General features: G+C 46.6%; 1 long non-coding RNA gene across 1 annotated transcript in view; it reads right to left on the reverse strand.

The window, feature by feature from the left end:
- Positions 1 to 3962: 3962 nt before the first annotated feature.
- Positions 3963 to 18544, reverse strand: part of LOC129626599 (uncharacterized) — a 113376-nt gene continuing 98794 nt past the window's right edge. The window contains exon 6 of the long non-coding RNA XR_008702062.1: positions 3963 to 4394. This is a non-coding gene — a long non-coding RNA (uncharacterized LOC129626599). The remainder of the gene's footprint in view (positions 4395 to 18544) is intronic.

Here is an 18544-nt window from a genome sequence, read left to right on the forward strand (position 1 = left end):
TAGAATTCTGCAACCGTGCCAGTGGCCTCTGGCACCGCAGCCCAGCCAACCTGTCCAGGGGCCTCTCTGCATAGCATCCTAGGGAACAGTCTGGAAACTACTAGTCTAGATCAACAGAGGGAGAATTTCCTCTGCAAAGGGGACGTAACACCTCCAGAGGTCCTCACTGGGATCCAGTGGCAGGAAAGAGGCAATGGCAGAATAAAAATGGTATGAGCAAGACTTAGAGAATGAACTTATGGTTGTCAGGGAGAGAGAAGGATGGGGGATGGAACAGTTAGGGACTTTGGGAAGGTCATGTACACACTGCTATATTTAAAATGGATAACCAACAAAGACCTATTATATAGCACATGGGACTCTGCTCAATGTTATGTGCCAGCCTGGATGGGAAGGGGTCTGTGGAAAAATGGATACATGTATATGTATGACTGAATTCCTTTGCTGTTCACCTGAAACTATCACAACATTGTTAATCATCTATATCCCAATACAAAATAAAAAGTTAGAAGAATGGTCAGTGCAGACTCCCTGAGGGGCTATTTGGGGCAGGAGGAACAAAAGAGTGTGTGTTGGGGGTTAGAGGGACATGGATAACCAGCCTCTCCTGTCCCTGAGATGAGATGTGATGGGACCTGTCCTGGGGTCAATGAGCCATGTCACCAGCCTGGATGCAGAAGCAGGACGAGATGATGAGAGAGGTGGAGGGAAGCCCCTCCAGTTCTGGACATCTCCCCTGGGAGATTTGCCTGCCTCCTTAAGCATGTCTAGGTGCCAACCATCAGAAGGCAGCGCTGCTGGACCTCTGCAGGCCCAATGAGGGGTCGGCTGGAGCATCAGCCGTGGAGGGCCTGGAAGTCATGCCTCCTCGAGCTTGAACAGGAGGCTGTCGGGGCCACCGTGGAATCACTATGAAAGCACTCCTGGGGCAGCTGACAACCCCTCGCAGAAACTACAGAGCACACTCCTGACAGGTGAGGTTAAACACAGCATCCTACTAGGAGAGCCCAGGGCGGGAACAGGCTGGAAGGAAGACGCAAGGAGCTCTGACCCTGGGGGGCTGCCTTGTTTCATGTTCTGGCTGCCAGTTGTCAGCAAGGTGACCTTGGGCAGGCCACCTCCCTTTGTTGAGGCTTAGTCTCTAAAGCTAAAAGTGAACAACACCGGATCGAATCATGCCTGGGCTTCCAGTCCGCTCTGGAACTTTAACTTCGGCTCTGTGTGATTCTGCGTAACAACCACGGCAATTGTTGTTCAGTTGCTAAATTGTGTCCAACACTTTGAGACCCCACTGACTGCAGCACGCCAGGCTCCTCTGTCCTCCACAGAAGGTGGGAACACGAGGGACACATCTGTGAGTTCTTCCTGGAATCCCCAGCCCTCCATATTATTTTTCTCTGCCCCATTTTCCAGGGTCCTTGGCTTGTAGCTCCTTCAATGCTCCAAAATAAAGTTTGTCTTCTTGTATTTCCCAAGTCCCAGAGGCTTCATTTGTTCCCTCCCCGATCAAAGATCAATATCCACACAGCAGCTAGAGTAACTTTAAAATGCAAATTACCCACAGAAAATCCCTTGCTGACGGTCTACTGCTCTTAGTGTAAAGCCAGTCTCCATACGAGGACCTAAAAGCCCAGCATCGCTTGGCTCCTACTCACCCCCCAGCCTCCCCATGGGCATCTTGCTCCCTCCTTGTTACCCGAGGCCACACAGTCTTCTTCAGTTTCTCAACACTGCCAAAGTGTTTCCCATCTCAGGACCTTTGTCTGAACGTCTTCCCCATTCTGTGTAGCTGGTCCTTCAGGTCTTGGCTTCATGCTCATCTCTGCAGAGAGGGCTTCATTGGGCCCCCACCTCATCTCAAGTATGGCCCCTTTTTCAGCTTTCTCAGCCTGGTGTTTACTCCTGGTGTATTTCAACTGCTTTAGTGATCTATTTCCTTTTCCTTTATTGATTTAATTTGGGTCAGCACACTCCAGGGGAGCAGGGATCTGGTCTATAAATATGTATAATACTATATCTTAAGGGCTAAGTGCTGGAGGCAGTCACAAGATATTAAAATAAATGTGTGTTTGCATAAATATCTAAAACATTTAACAGTGCATATGTTAAAGAAAGGACAGAGAGAGGAAGAGAGGATGGGAACGAAGGGGAAAGAGAGGAAGGAAGGAAGCAAAATCTGAAGATTTTGCAGAACCGAAATGCAGGTCTGTCTACCTCAAATCCCATTTACTTCCCATGCCCTGCTTTGCCATCAGTCAATGAACAAACCATCCTGAGGCTGGCACCAAGCTGGGGAATATGGATAATTAAGACGCTTACTATGTAATTGAGGAAGCAAAACTAGCACACATATAACAGGGCAGTGGACGCGAAAAACATGAAGAAGCCAGCACCAAAGTTTTTTGTAGAAGCATATTAATTATAGAGAATGATACTTCTGACACATTTTCAACTAAAAGCAAATTAGAAAGCAGCATGTTTTCTATGTGTGTATATATACACACATATAGACAAAGAAAAATGCACTGGATGATTATACACTGAAATGTCAGCTGATTATATTCAAATGAGGTGATTACTCGTATTAATTTGGTTATTGCTGTTGATTTAAATTTTACGTAGTGATTATCTTTTTTTTTTTTTTTTCGGAACAAGAAAAATGTAGTCAGAGTTACTTTTTTATAAAACAAGTTACTTTTAAACACACATGTAAGTCAATAGGAAGCTGCAAAGGTCCACTGTATCCCCATAGGAAGGGTAGGCCAATGGTCAGGCGTGGCTTCTAGAAGGAGGGGAAGGAATGAACTGAAGTGATTCAGGCAGGAAGGGAAGACATTTCCTGCTGTCATTTGTTCACAGCGACCCTGGGCAGTGGCGCCTGACCCCTCCCCAGCGCCCTGCCTCTTCAGGCCTTAAAGCAGAAGTGTGGCATGTTGGCTGGGCCCTTGAGAGGCCTCTCTAGTCTGACCTTGACCTAGAGCCCTCCTACACACCCTCAAATCCACTGTCTTGGTAACAACCTTTCCTGGAAAAGCTCATGATTTTGTATCACCTGGGAAGCAGGAGCGAGTGAACCAGGGGGGCGCCCTTCACAATGACGTGGAGAGAGGGAGCTGACTGACGTGGCCTTGGTGGGTGACCAGCTCCCCACCGATCAGCGGGCTAACCCTGGGCAAGTCACTTAATCTCAGAGCTTCCGGTACCTCATCTGTAAAATGGAACAATGGCTCTCTTACGGGGCTCTTACAGGGGCAAAGTGGGATATGTTTTGTGAAATGAATGAGAAAAGAGTAGAAACAGTTGCTTTCTAGGCAATAACTGTCCACGCATGCTAGCAAGTGATTATCCTATGGAAATTCACCAGGAGGTGCAGCACCACACCCCTGTCGGACAACCAAGAAGGAAGGCACATCAGAGTCCCTGCCCATTCTGCCTCTGACCTCTGGAGATCAAGAGGTGTGGGCAGGTGGCCACAGAGGGAATACCCATAAGGATGTGCCCAGGAAGAAATTAGGTGCTGTCAGCTTGCTGGTCTGAAAGGAAACCTCTCCAGAGAAGGGATTGGTGGATGAAGACGAGCCTTGCAGAAAACATTTTCATACTGAGCACCTACTGTGCACCAGGAACCGGATCCTCTCTAATATAAGACCCTACCCAGGGCTGGCTTCCCAGGTGGTGCTAGTGGTGAAGAATCTGCCTGCCAATGCCAGAGACATAAGAGATACAGGTTCAATCCCTAGGTCAGGAAGATCCTCTGGAGGAGGGCATGGCAAACCACTCCAGTATTCTTGCCTGGAGAATCCCATGGAGAGAGGAGTCTGGCAGGCTACAGTCCAAGGGTTGCAAAGAGTCAGACACAACTGAAGTGACTTAGTATGCACCAGGTAATCATTACCACCATTTGAAAAAAAGAGGAAAGTGAGGTGCAGAGTGTGCAGATCATACAGCCAGAAAATGGGCTCTCTGCTCTCATTCTGCTCACAGTGATCAGTCCCCAACCGGAGTGGAGGGGCCACCACCGGAAGGGCGGGTTTTGTCGAAACACTGATGGTGCAGTAAAGAGGGGACAGGGGTGATTTGAGAAGCTCTCTGTTTCCCTCAGCAGCTGTTTTTCCATTCTCACCTGTGCCCTGCATTGACCCTGTTGATCGCAGAGGCACCATGCCACCATCAGCTTTGAAAGTGCACAGTTCCCCCAGTTTTCGAAGCTTCCTGCGTTCTTCTTCGTGAGGTTCTAAGCCCCGGGGCTTCTCTCTCTCCCCAGGATGGGAGGGTCTCAGCCACAGCTCTGGGGCTACAGAGGGGCCAAGGCTCAGGACCAGGAGTCAGTCACACCTCACCATCTTCATCCTTGTCCTCTCTTTGGGGTTAGGAGTGTCTGTTGTCCTGACCTTCTGGAGGAAAAAGGAAGAAAAAGATCCGCTGAGTATGAAATGGTAGCAAAACAAGGGCGCAGCCCGCATCGCTCAGCTGGCACAATGGGCAGGAATCCTTTCAAGTAAAGACTGCAGAGCGCTCGGTAAATGCCACGCAATCTAGAAAGATCCCCATCACCACATCACAAAATCAAGGTCCTGAGAGGTTTCTAACTATGGGTCTTGATTCTCAAGAGGAAAGACAGCATATAACACAGGTCTTTGACAATCTCTCTCACTCCCAAACCTGCAAATACATGACTTACTGTGTTATAAAAATAGCTAGCTAGTTACAATGTTTCGGGCAACTGATACACTAGCTGATTTAATATCCACAGCCACCCAACTTGGTAAGTACCACTGTTGCCACTTTACAAATCGGAATATTGAGGCTAGGCTAGGCTAACTACAGTGCCCTAGGTCATTTCAGTTGTAACAATGGGAGAGTGAATCAGAAACCTAGGCACTTTGTGCCCTGGACAGAGTGGATCCCTCCTGCTCCCTGCCAACATCCTATCCATTGGTACCATGTAGTCAGCTGTATCTAGTGGGTCATCCCTTTTTACCTTGACTCATCTCCTGTGTGGTTCCCTAAGCATGGACTTGGTGTGGGACACAAGACCAATCCCTAATGAATCTGCCAGCAACTCACAAGTGGCTTGAGTTTCTTTTTACACAGAAATGAAAGTAACAACATCTTAAATGGGAGAGCAGGAAGGCACAGAAAAGTCAGCTCTGCCTAGGCCAGAATAATGTGGTAGAAATAGGGTGTCAAAGGAAAAATTAAGTGTCTTAGAGAGGGCATTGAGAATACATGCTAACTGCTTGTTTTCAGCTGGTAACTGCCCACACACCTGCAATCAGGGGAAAATGAAATCTGTGGTCACCTACAGACAGGGTGCCCTTGGCATTCAGAGCAGGAGCCACAAAGATTTGCTATTAAGAGTCTGATAGCATTGGAGAAGGAAATGGCAACCCACTCCAGTATTCTTGCCTGGAGAATCCAAGGGACGGCGGAGCCTGGTGGGCTGCTGCCTATGGGTTCGCACAGTCGGACACGACTGAAGTGACTTAGCAGCAGCACAGCAGCAGTATATATTTGAGGCTTTGCAGGTCATACGTTTCTCTCACAACTACTCAACTCCATCCCTGTGGCAGAAAAGCAGCCCCAGACAATATATAAACGAATGGGCAAAGCTGTGTTCCAATAAAACTTTATTAACAAAATCAAGCAATGGGCCATTCTTGGTGTGTGGGCCATAGTTTGCTGATTCCTGGCTTAGAACAGACACAACAATAAGACTATTTAATGAGAATTGGTAGTATGGTAGGCAGTCCACATATTTTATAGGTGCACTTTAAAGCTATTGTGGGGGTTCAGTGCCAGACCACTGCAAAATGGCAAATATCACAATAAAGTGAGTCACACGAAGTTTTTGTTTTTCCAGTGCACACACAAGTTGCATTTGCCCTATGCTGTAGTGTATTAACGGTTCAATAGCAGTATGTTTAAAAAACAAAACACAGGACTTCCCTGGTAGCACAATGGATAAGAATGCACCTGCTAATGCAGGGGACCACGTTCGATTCCTGGTCCAGGAAGACTCCACCTGCCTCGGAACAACTAAGTCAGTGAACTGCCACTGCTGAAGCCTGTGCACCTGGAGCCTGTGCTCGGCAACTAGAGAAGCCACCGCAGTGAGAAGCCCGCGCACCTCCACCAAGAGGAGCCCTGCTCTCTGTAACTAGAGAAAGCTCGCACAGTAATGAAGATCCAGTACAGCCAAAAATAGAGAAATAAAATTATATTTAAAAATGTAGGTGACTTGATTAAAACACGCTTTACTGCTATGGATGATGAGAGTTGTACAAAAATGTGACTGTACTTAGTACTCTGAACTGCACAGTTAAATATGGTTAAAATAGCAGGTTTTATATTATGTGACTTTTACCACAATTAAAAAAAAAATTAAAACTGTATTGCTAAAAAATTGCCAAACTTGAAAATGCAAAGTCGCCACAAATCTTCAATTTGTAAAAAAACGCAGTATCTGCAAACCATAATAAAACCAGGCATGCCTGTATCACCTTCCACTAATAGGCATTTGCTGTGTGCTTACCACAGGCCAGGCACTGTTCTAGACACAGAACTTCAGTGTGGTAAAAGACAAAACCCAGCTCCCCAAGCTTACCTGACAGGGAACCCTGTCTCCACCCCTCCCCAGGAGAAACCATCACCCTCCACTTTTCAGACACAGAAAAGAGGTTCAGAGAGGAAACATCCCAGAGCCCTTTAAGAGCAGAGCTAGGATGTCAAGCTAGACCCCATATCTCAGTTCTTGGTACCTCTTCATTACATCCCTCATGTTAGAATCAAGGCCCTCGACTCACCCTCCATGCCAGCCCAGGGTCTCACTCTTCCAAGCTGTCACCCTGCGCTGAGCTAAACTGCAGTTGCAGGAAACTTGAGTGCAGCGTAAGCCTCCCTTGCAAAACCTAAGGCACGAAAGGATGCAGGGGAAACCACCAGCCTCTAAGAAATCCAGAGCCGCAGCCTCATCTATGTCTGGGATGCAGACATTCCCACCCCACCAGCCTCTCCCACAGAGTCGCACAGACCTCGGCCTCGGGGAGGGCCCGGAGCAGGAGGCGGTAAGAAACACAGCCCTGCTGTCTAAAGACCTCTGTGCCGGGTCCTGTGCCCCAGTGGGCCGGCCATCCTCTTCTTCTGGTTTTGTGTGGCTTGCTTAGATCTCCAAATAAAAGAGCTCTCTGTGGAAGGGAATTAAGACAGTAAGGGAAAGAGAGTGGAAGAATGGACTTTTCTTGAGCTTCCACTTGATGCTCGTTCTTTAAGAGACATTCCATCCCCAGACAAGGGGCTGGGTACACACTGCTGCTCTCATTTCATAGCCCAGGGATCGATCGACTTTCTTTAGAAAGGGCCAGGTAGTAACTATCTTTGGTTTTGTGAGCTGCGCAGCCTCTCTCACAGCTACTCAACTGTGCCATTATCGTGTGAAAGCTCTTCACACATTGTCTGGTACTGTGTGGACAGTACATATATGAAGAAACATGAAGAATCAATAAAACTTTATTTATAGACACCAAAGTCTGAATTTCCTCGAATTTCCACGTGTTATGAAATAGTCTTTTTTTTTTATTTTTAAACTTTTTTGATTTTTTTAATTCAAAAGATGTAGAGATGTTTACATTTCCGTTTAACCTAATTTCCTTTTAAAATGTACATTCAGAGACATAACATTTTAAAGGCAAAAATCATTTAAAATGCAGAGCCCATTCTTCGTTTTTGGGCTTCATACAAAAGTGTAATGGGTTGGATGTCATCCAGAGGTCATAGTTTGCTGACCTCCATCCTAGATGATGTCACTGCTCTGCAGGAATGTTTGGCTCATGCCTTAATCACAGGGGTATAAGTGTCTAACCCAGAACCTAAGCTTGCAAGTTGTTGTTTTTGTTCAGTCTCTAAGTTGTTCCGACTCTTTTGCGACCCCATGGACTGTAGCCTGCCAGGCTGCTCTGTCCATGGGATTTCCTAAGAAGAAAACTGGAGTGGGTTGCCATTTCCTTCTCCAGGGCATCTTCCTGACCCAGGGATGGAACCCAAGTCTCCTGCCTGGCAGATGATTCTTTACCACTGAGTCACCAGGGAAGCCCTAAATTTGCAGATTACTGGTGCAGAATTCCTAGGGTTTTAGCAAAAGCTTATCTTTCTTTGACAATTGGAGGTAAAACAGGGAAGGCTTTCACTCGTTCATTCATTCATTGATCCTTTAAAATGTGTAGGTCCAAGAGGTGGAAAGTATTCATGTCAAGAGCCCCTTTTAAGCCTTAAAACAATCCTTAAGACAGTTGGTTATTTACCATGTTTATCTCCATTTTCCAGATGAGAGCACAGAGGTATAGAGAGAAGCCGTGTTCTTTCCATTTTCTCAGCTGCTTAGTCATTGTGGGGGTGAGATGTTTTCCTTAAGGTGCTAAAGCATAACTGAAATACGCAAAATCAGAAGAACAAAAAAGAAAGAGAGATTTGAAAGTTTAAAAATACATATACTGTTCCAGCTGGAGCCAATGGGAAAAGCTCAGTGGAGGACGGATTTGGACTGAGCGGCATTTCAACCATCAGAGATGGAGTGCCCTGGGCAACAAGGAGCAGAAAAAACAAGGTCCCAGAGAGGGGATGGAAGCTTGTATGGGGAGCAAGGGATAGGCTGTGCAAAAGTTACCAAAGACGCTGGGGAGGTGGGCCGTGCTAGCCAGAGGAAAACCTTAGACTCCTGCCTGGGGGAGCGGATGAGCTTCAGGGAGCTGGAAATTTTTGGGGGCCAAGTGCCTTAGTTTAAGAGTATGACTGGTTTCAGAAGGTGCTAGAAGAGGGTGTTGAAAGGGGGCAGGGGAGAAAACTCCACACAGGAGAGGGGCTGACCACCAGCTGGACATTCTCAGCCAGAGAGTTTGCAGCCCCCATGGTGCTGGGAGGGTTTGCTGAGCCCAACTTCCTACCTTAACAGGTGAAGGGGTGAAAATGGAGGTAGATGGTTCTTTCAGGTTTAAGCTCGGGCATCTGGTGCACAGAAAGGAACAGAGCTCTGTCCAATTCTTGACCCTGGGAAGGCCCAGCTTCTTCACCCCCTTTTATATCCTGATACTCACACCAGGGCAGCCATCAGCAGTCCTGCTTGAGGTTGTGAAACTGAGACCCTGAGGTCACAAAGTCTTGATCGAAGATACATCCCAAGTTTTCCCTATGACTGTGAATAATGGTCACATTTGGAGATCAAACCACAAGGAAATCAACCCTGAATATTCACCAGAAAGACTGATGCTGAAGCTCCAATACTTTGGCCACCTGATACAAAAAGCCGACTCATTGGAAAAGACCCTGATGCTGGGAAAGATTGAAGGCGACAGGAGAAGGGGGCCACAGAGGATGAGATGGCTGGATGGCATCACTGACTCAACATATATGAGTTTGAGCAAACTCCGGAGATAGTTAAGGACAGGGAAGCCTGGTGGGCTGCCATTCATGGGGTCGCAAAGAATAAGTGACTGAACAACGAATAACAAATAATGGTTAGCGTTGAGTGCTGGCGGTATGTTTTCACAGGCTATCCTATTTAACTATTTAATCTTTATAACCTGATTAGAAGTTTTTATATATATATATATTATATATATGTAATATTACATGATATGCCACAAAAAAATCTCAAGTATAAGCAGTTGCTCTGTGCCATGCTGAGTCCACAGCTAGGATTAGACCCAGGCTGTTGGGTGCTACAACCTTTGTTCTTCAAAACCTTTTCACATCTTTATGATACTCCTCCAGTGCACAAGACACACCCCAGGGGACATTCAGTAGAAGAGAAAAAGAGATGAAGGAAGAATCTGAATCTGGGGGACACCGGAGTCCCTGTTGTCTCCCTGGATGAGAAGAAGGCCACATGTGTGCAGGGGAGGAGCGGGTGAACGAGCCTGCTGGGTGACGTGGGGGTTGGAAGGTGATTCTGAGTAAAGGTCAAGCTTTCCAGAGTGAGAGAGCAGGCTGAAGGGTAGTGGCTCTATCCAAGCGGCACTGGCTTAGCAGGCTGCCAAGGCGAGTGCTGAACCTGGCCTGGCACGTAGAGTTGTATAATCATCTCAGCCCTGCCAGGTCACTCCAGAACACCAGGGCAACCTTCGTACCAGAAAAACAAGCTCACGAAAGCCTGCCAGTTAGGACAGTCAGAGGAGTAAACAGAGGACGAGTCACACAGCAGGGGCCCGCTAACAGCCTCCCTGTCCTGCTGGGCTGATAATAATCACATGCCAGCACTTATGGAGCACATGACAGACTTGGGAGGTCTCAGAAGCTGTACATGCACTATCTCTTAAATCATCAAGAGAAGTCCTTGGGACTTCCCTGGCAGTCTAGTGGTTAGGACTCTGTGCTTCTACAGCAGGGGGGCAGGGGTTCGATCCTTGGTTGGGGAATTAAAATCCCATATGCAGCTCAGCACGGCAAAAAAAAAAAAAAAAAAAAAAGTATAAAAAGAAAAGTCCATAAAGAAAGTACTAAAATCATCCCATTTTACAGATGAGGGTCAACAATTTGCCATGGATCCTTGAGCTATTCCACAGTGGAGCTGGAATTTGACCCCAGGCAACCTGATCCCAGGAGGTACACCCATGGCCTCTGCGCTACAGAGGGGCAGCTGGGCACGGGATCATGGAAACAAAGATCTCAGATTCTGGGACTGTGTGGAATGTGATCTTAGCTCTACCGCTTCTTGCTGGAGCTGGGTGACCTTGGATTAAGTATGCTCAGTGTCTGTTAATTAATGGATAAAATGCAGATTCCTGGGTTCTAGAGTAGTGGTGGGAATGAGGGATATAAGCAAAGTGGCTGCCAATAGTTCCTTCCTAAGTGGCATCTAGTTCTCATGAGGCACACAGCCTCTGCCACCTACCCGAGTACAGCATGGGTCTTCTCGAACCTCAGGCTTCTCTTCTGCTCCCATCAGGAGTCACCCCCCCGCAAAATGAAATAAAATAAATAATAAAGAGTCACTCCACTCTCCTGGGCTACACTCTCTTTTTAGTGAACGCCCACCTAGAGTTGCATCAGGTGACCCCAAAGTCTACCCCAAAAACATATTCTCTGATCACCCAGCCCCAGGCCTTCCTCCATCCCAGCACAGTCAGCCTTTAACCCCACCCATTCATTCTCTTGCCATTTCATTACCCTCCCTCCATTCAGGGAACAACCAACGAAATGTAAAAGGTAGAAAACTCAGCTGAGGCAATCTGGCTTATTTCTAGAAGTTAAGACACTCAGTCTGGAGTGCAAAGAAATAGAAACATTGAACTCCCCAAAGGCAGGTGAAGACAGTCTTCTGTAAGGCCTCCCTGATAGCTCAGTCAGCAAAGAATCCACCTGCAATGCAAGAAACCCTGGTTCGATTCCTGGGCGGGAAGATCCGCTAGAGAAGGGATAGGCTACCCACTCCGGAATTCTTGGACTTCCCTGGTGGCTCTGCCTGGAATGCAAGAGACTTGGGTTCAATCCCTGAGTTGGGAAGATCCCCTGGAGAAGGGAACAGCTACCCACTCCAGTATTCCCCAAACCTATTTGAAAGCAAAGCCTCTCATCCTGCCTGCCTCAGAGGTAATCAGTTCCATAAACATAGAAATACCAACCTGGGGAGACACTGTTTACTTGTTAACCAAGAATCCTGCCACCCTTTCCTAAAAGCTGGGCCCCCTCTCCAGAGAAGGGACACGGAGGTCCATGCATAGAACTGTGTTTCAACATAATTGCTTTCCTTTGTAATCCTGAGTGTTCTATAATATGCATTTTAATATGCATTTTGAAAGCATTATTCTGAAAAGTCAAAAGGATCCTGCTGCTGCTGCTGCTAAGTCACTTCAGTCATGTCCGACTATGTGCGACCCCATAGACGGCAGCCCACCAGGCTCTTCTGTCCCTGGGATTCTCCAGGTAAGAACACTGGAGTGGGGTGCCATTTCCTTCTCCAATGCATGAAAGTGAAAAGTGAAAGTGAAGTCACTCAGCCATGTCCGACTCTTAGTGACCCCATGGACTGCAGCCTACCAGGCTCTTCCGTCCATGGGATTTTCCAGGCAAGAGTACTGGAGTGGGATGCCATTGCCTTCTCCCAAAAGGGTCCAAGGCACCAAAAAAAAAAGAAAAAATTCCAAAACTCTCTGAACCTGGAAGGACCAGACCTTAGGAATGCATGAGTCCCTTGTGCTTCAAGAAATAATTCCCTGAAGATTTCTAATAGGTTTCCAGATAGCAGTATGTTGCCCCACCTTTCAGCTTCCTGATGGAAACCCTCCTGCTTTGCCTGTGGATGTGCTTAACTAAGAGGAGAGACAAACGAAGCAAGAATGACTCTATTCCAATATGTACAGCCTTTTCCCATGATACCCCTCGCCCTGCTAGGCATCACTGCGCTGCAACTAGGAAGAGCAAGTCTCTGATAAGTGTTTGCTGAATGCACAAGACAGCAGGCAGGAAGAGCGAGCTCTCCTCAAGTCCAGGGGGATATTTCCCTTCCCTCCAGCAAATCCCTAAGATCTTTCCTCTTGGCCTCAGAGGTCTATTTAGATTCGTGGCCTTTTCTTCTCACTTGGGCTACATGGATGACAAGTTGGCATAAGGTCTGCCTCCTGGGGTCAGGGGCTGGCCACGTCCTCTCACCCACATGGACAGTCGGTCCCTCATTCCCCTCCCCTGAGAGCACACAGTGTGATGACATTTGTCCATCAGTCAGACAACCAGACCTTGCACAAGAGCAGAGAACACAGGATGTTCCCTACCATCCAGGGAACACCCCCACCCCAAACCCGGAGGGTATGCCTTCAAGTGCATGGGCAACATTCCTTGAGGCCAACCATATGCTGAGCCATAAAATAAGTCTTGATACATTTTGAAGGACTAAAATCATACAGGACATCTCTGAGGACAATGGGGAAAAAATAAAAGTTAGCAAGAGTAGATGTGGAGAAAACCCCCAACTGTTTGGGAGAACTCTCTTAGTGCTGGACACAGAGCAGGTCCTCAAGCATTCCCGCCCCAGTGTCTTTCTGCATCATGGCTATGATCCTTCTGTGGCTGCTGCAGTGAAGGTCGACTGCCAGCCAAGGACACAGCTGCACCCATCGTGCCACTCACTGCCCCATCTGTGCAGTGAGCTGGGGCACTGTGCTTATTTGGGGCCCCCTCTGAGCCCCTCAACTTTCACCAGATCCACAATGAGACAGGATACCACTATGCTGCCAAAATGGGGTCCCTCTCCACTCTCCACTCTTAGGAACCCCAAGCTTCTCAAGGGGCTAGCCAGGTATGAGGCAAGAGCTTGACTTGTCAATGGCTTTTACTCTATTTACTCAGAATGTTCTCTGGCAAATAGAATCTAATTCATTTTGTTGAGGGAGTTTAATTAACATTTCTTGAGGAAGAAGGATGCAGGTTAAGAGACATATGCAGGAAGAAGTATGCAGGTCTGAGAAATCTGTTTGCAGGTCAAGAAGCAACAGTTAGAATTGCACATGGAACAACAGACTGGTTCCAAATCAGGGAAGGAGTACGTCAAGGCTGTATATTGTCACACTGCTTATTTAATTTATATGCAGAGTGTGTCATGAGAAATGCTGGGCTGGATGAAGCACAAGCTGGAATCAAGATTGCCAGGAGAAATATCAATAACCTCAGATATGCAGATGATACCAGTCTTATGGCAGAAAGTGAAGAACTAAAGAGCCTCTTGATAAAAGTGAAAGAGGAGAGTGAAAAAGTTGGCTTAAAACACAACATTCAGAAAACTAAAATCATGGCATCTGGTCCCATCATTCATGGCAAATAGATGGGGAACAGAGTAAGCAGTGACAGACTTTATTTGGGGGGCTCCAAAATCACTGCAGATGGTGACTGCAGCCATGAAATTAAAAGACACTTGCTCCTTGGAAGGAAAGTTATGACCAACCTAGACAGCATACTAAAAAGCAGAGACATTACTTTGACAACAAAAGTCCATCTAGTCAAAGCTATGGTTTTTCCAGTAGCCATGTATGAATGTGAGAGTTGGACTATAAAGAAAGCTGAGTGCAGAAGAATTGATGTTTTAGAACTGTGGTGTTGGAGAAGACTCTTGAGAATCCCTTGGACTGCAAGGGGATCCAACCAGTCCGTCCTAAAGGAGATCAGTCCTGAATATTCATTAGAAGGACTGATGCTGAAGCTGAAACTCCAATACTTTGGCCACATGATGCAAAGAGCTGACTCATTTGAAAAGACCCTGATGCTAGGAAAGATTGAGGGCAGGAGGAGAAGGGGACAACAGAGGATGAGATGATTGGATGGCATCACCGACTGGATGGACATGAGTTTGAGTATGCTCCAGGAGTTGGTGATGAACAGGGAGGCCTGGCATGCTACAGCCCATGGGGTCACAAAGAGTTGGTCATGACCAAACGACTGAACTAAATTGAACTGCTGAGGTTGGTACATGATAAAACCTCCTCAGAATTCATTCCATGGAAGATTTCCAATGAGATTCCATTGAGAGAGGAGTTCAAAAAGATAAGAATAAAGTTCTGTCTTATTCTAGCTGTGAGGCTCTGAGCAAATTACTTCACCCTAGTTTCCTGTAAAACGGGGCTAGTGGTAAAAGCACCTGCTAGGCTGGTTGTGAGAACTAAGTGAGTGGACCCATAAGGATACTTTCCCAGTTTCTCTATATAATAACAAGCAATACCAAGCCCTTACCATGCGACCTAACCAAACACACTTCATTTTCAAGACAGTCCTGAAAAGTGGATACTCAGGCTATTCCCATTTCAAAGATTTAGCAACACTAAAGCCCAGGAAGGCTAAGAAACATGCCCAAAGACACACATCATAAATCAGAGGTAGGATTCTAATTTAGTCTAATCCCAGAGCCTCAAGAAACTTCCAGTCTAATAAAAGCCACCGACACCAGGAGGGCTGCCAAACTTGTCCCAGGGACAATGAACCCGGATCCAAGGGCAGCCAGGAATCTCCCTGCAGGAACAAGGGTTCAGTTGCCCCGTTAGAGCTGGGCCTTGAAAGATGCTTTGATTTTCATAGGAAGAGGAGGAGACAAGAAAAGCCTCATAGGTGGAAATGAATTCCCTGTTTAGGTAAGGCTGTAAAGACTGCTGTGCCCACAGACCTGGGCTTCCTGGAGTCTCCTTTGAATTCATTTCCATGTCTCTGCAAACATTCTGACCAGCACAGCACTGTGGGTAAGAGCACAGGCTCTGTGTCTGATGGACTAAGTGGACGTAATGAAGCTGTGTGACTCAGAGCAAGAGACTTAACCTCTCTTGTCCTGAAGGAGGCTCACCTTTCAAATGAGGGCCAACACACTAACTCTGGGAGCTGTACTGACTCCCTCTCAGTGCCTGCTAGCACTCTGATGCTTCTTTGCATTTCTTCTCTGGTTGACATGGCTTGAGTCTCCTCTCTCTTTCTGCTCAGACCCCTTCTGCTCCTTGGCTGACATGTCTTAAGAAATAACTACATCAAGTTCTAAAAAAGAAGAGACTCCCAAATCAAAGAGAAATGGGGCTTGGTCTATTACCATTACTAGAAAAGAGTTTCCACTGAAAAGAACTTGCCTACTCACAGCCAGATTTGGGGATCTGACTTCATCCCTCTTGCAAAATACACTTCTACTAAATAACTGTGATGCAATGTCACCTGAATTGAAACCATTTGACAGCTGCCCAAGGAAGGCGCTTTCTGCCTGGACCGCAGGTTGTCTCCGTTAATCTTTGTTTATAGTGTACAGAATGGCATGGCTAATTAGAGACTTTCATACAAAGGTGCATTTTCTTTAAGATCTCCTCTTGGTCCTCAAAACCTCGAATTTGGCTGAGTGGGTCTTGTTCTGTGTCCAGGCTTAACTAGGTGTTTATGTTATTCATTCCTTAAATCAAAGGTCCTAATATATACATCTTTTCAAATTTCAGCATCTCCAAAAATGGTATGTGTCCTACAATCAATGGCACTTAGAAGTCTATTGGGGCTTCCCTGGTGGCTGAGTGGTAAAAAAATCCACCTGCCAATTCAGTAGATGCAGATTCAATCCCTGGGTTAGGTAGATCCCCTGGAGAAGGAAATGGCAGCACATGCCAGTGTTTTTGCCTAGGAAATCCCATGGACAGAGGATCCTGGTGGGCTACAGTCCACGGGGTCGCAAAGAGTCAGACACGACTGAGCATGCACACACATCTCTTCTAGCACACAAATTAATCATGAGTTGTATAAGTGATAGCATCTTAGGTTTGAGGCAATAAAGTATGTGCTGGGAACCATGAGAGGTTTAAAAGAAACCTTGCTTTTCCTCTAAGCAACCACCACATAAACATATTGTCACTCCTCACTTACGTATGAGCTCTGATGCCCAGAATATTTAGGAAAATCTTACTTACGACTGCCTCGTATGAGGGAGAAAGAGTGTGGACTTCTAGTTCCTATTGCTGAGTGCAAACGACTGCAAAGCTTAGCCTTGTAAAACGACAATCACTTTATGTTACTCATGACTTTTTGATGGGGAATCTGGGAAGGGCTAGGCTGGGTGGTTCTCACTGGGGTTTCCCATGCCCTTGTAGTCAGATATCAGGCTGTGGTCATTTGAAAGTACAGATGATCTAAACATCCAAAATGACAGCTTGCATGGCTATCGGCCAACCCTGGGGTGCTGGCTGGGAGCTCAGCTGAGATCACAGACCAGAGTACCTCCATGCAGCTTCTTCAGCAAGGCAGTCTCTGTGACTCCCCAGACTGAGTGTCTAAGGAAACCTGAAGACGCTGCATGACCATCGCCACTTGAACAATCACCAAAACTCAAGTAAATGATATAAATCCCATCTTTCGATGGGGAGAATGTCAAGGAATGGGGTTGTTTTGTTTTTAAACGATCACAGATGAGAACCCTGGTCTGAGTGATGCAAAGACACCATGTGTGGGACTGTTTGTCTGGTACCCAGGTTCAAAGGAAGGGACAAAAAGAACTAAATGTGATGTGCTGCTGCTGCTAAGTCGCTTCAGTCGTGTCTGACTCTATGCGACCCCATAGACGGAAGCCCACCAGGCTCCGCCGTCCCTGGGATTCTCCAGGCAAGAACACTGGAGTGGGTTGCCACCTCCTGCTCCAATGCATGAAAGTGAAAAGTGAAAGTGAAGTCGCTCAGTCGTGTCCGACTCTTAGTGACCCCATGGACTGCAGCCCACCAGGCTCCTCCATCCATGGGATTTTCCAGGCAAGAGTACTGGAGTGGGGTGCCACTGCCTTCTGTAGATGATTTTAAAACAAATGTAGGAGGAAGCATTCAGTCACCTATATGTTCACTTTCAAAGTATTCTCTTTGGATTTTTTAAAACACTGGTCCAGTGTTGCTTTTGTTGTTCAGAATGTATCCTGAGTTTTCTGGGAAGTAGAATCCGGGCCAACTTAGCAGGATCACAAGAGACATCAGGCTTAAAACTTTGTCAGACACCATTTATTGCTAACCAGACACACATTATGTTATCTAACTTAGTATTTACTGAGCATCAGTTACACAATGTTCTGGGTTCTGTGGACATCTGAATGGACAAAACAATGCCTCTTTCCTTTCAGGGCTGATATTCTGATGGTGATGTAAAAAGTCACCAAGGGACTTCCTCAGTGGTCCAGTGGTTAAGATTTTGTGCTTCCATTTCTGGAGTGCTGAGTTCGATCGCTATTCAGGGAACTAAAATTTTGCATGCCACTTGGTATGGCAAAAAATAAATAGTTAATTAAAAATAAATAAATAAAAAGTCACCAAATCTGTAATAATATCAGTGAGTCGTAAGAATTACGGTTAATAACAGAAAATGAGAAGTGAAGGAAGATAAGTTCCAGGGGTTGGTCAGAGAAGGCCTCTGTGAGAGTTGACATCTGAGCAGACACCTGCATGAAATGAGGAAATGAGCCAGGCAGGAAATACAAGGAACAGAGTCCCAGAGAAGGGAAACACAACGTGCAAAGGCCCTGAGGCCAACCTGCACTCAGGTATGTTTGGCCTGTGGCAAGAAGGCCAGTGTGGAGAGTAAGGTCAGCAATGGGGAAAGTGGCAGAGAGGGTGTTGTGAGTCATACTAAGAACCTCGGATTTCATTCTAAGTGAGACGGGATTCCATTGGAAAGTCTGAGCAGATGAGTGCCATGATTTGGTGTACCCTTTTATTATTTTTTTTTCCCTGCATGCCTGCGGCATGTGGGATCTTAGATCCTCCAGGGAACTAGGGATCGAAACCACGGCCACTGGAAGGTGAAGTCTTAACCATTGGACCACCAGGGAAATCTGTTTTACCCTTTTAAAAGATTCCCCCTGACTGCTGAGGGAAAAGGCGGGGTAGGTAGGGTAGAAACAGAAAGGCCAGGTAGGACACAGGCTTCTGCAGGAATCCAAGCAGAAGTTAGTGGTGGCTTGGTCTGGACTGTCATTGGTAGAAAGTAGAGGCTTGGGAGGAGTATGTAGTCTGAAGGCAGATTCCACAGGATTTGATAATGGACACACCTCCCGATTGATTCTTAACCCTCACGAACA

This window comes from Bubalus kerabau, chromosome 14 (genome assembly GCF_029407905.1).
Source record: "Bubalus kerabau isolate K-KA32 ecotype Philippines breed swamp buffalo chromosome 14, PCC_UOA_SB_1v2, whole genome shotgun sequence".
Classification (NCBI taxonomy): Eukaryota; Metazoa; Chordata; class Mammalia; order Artiodactyla; family Bovidae; genus Bubalus; species Bubalus kerabau.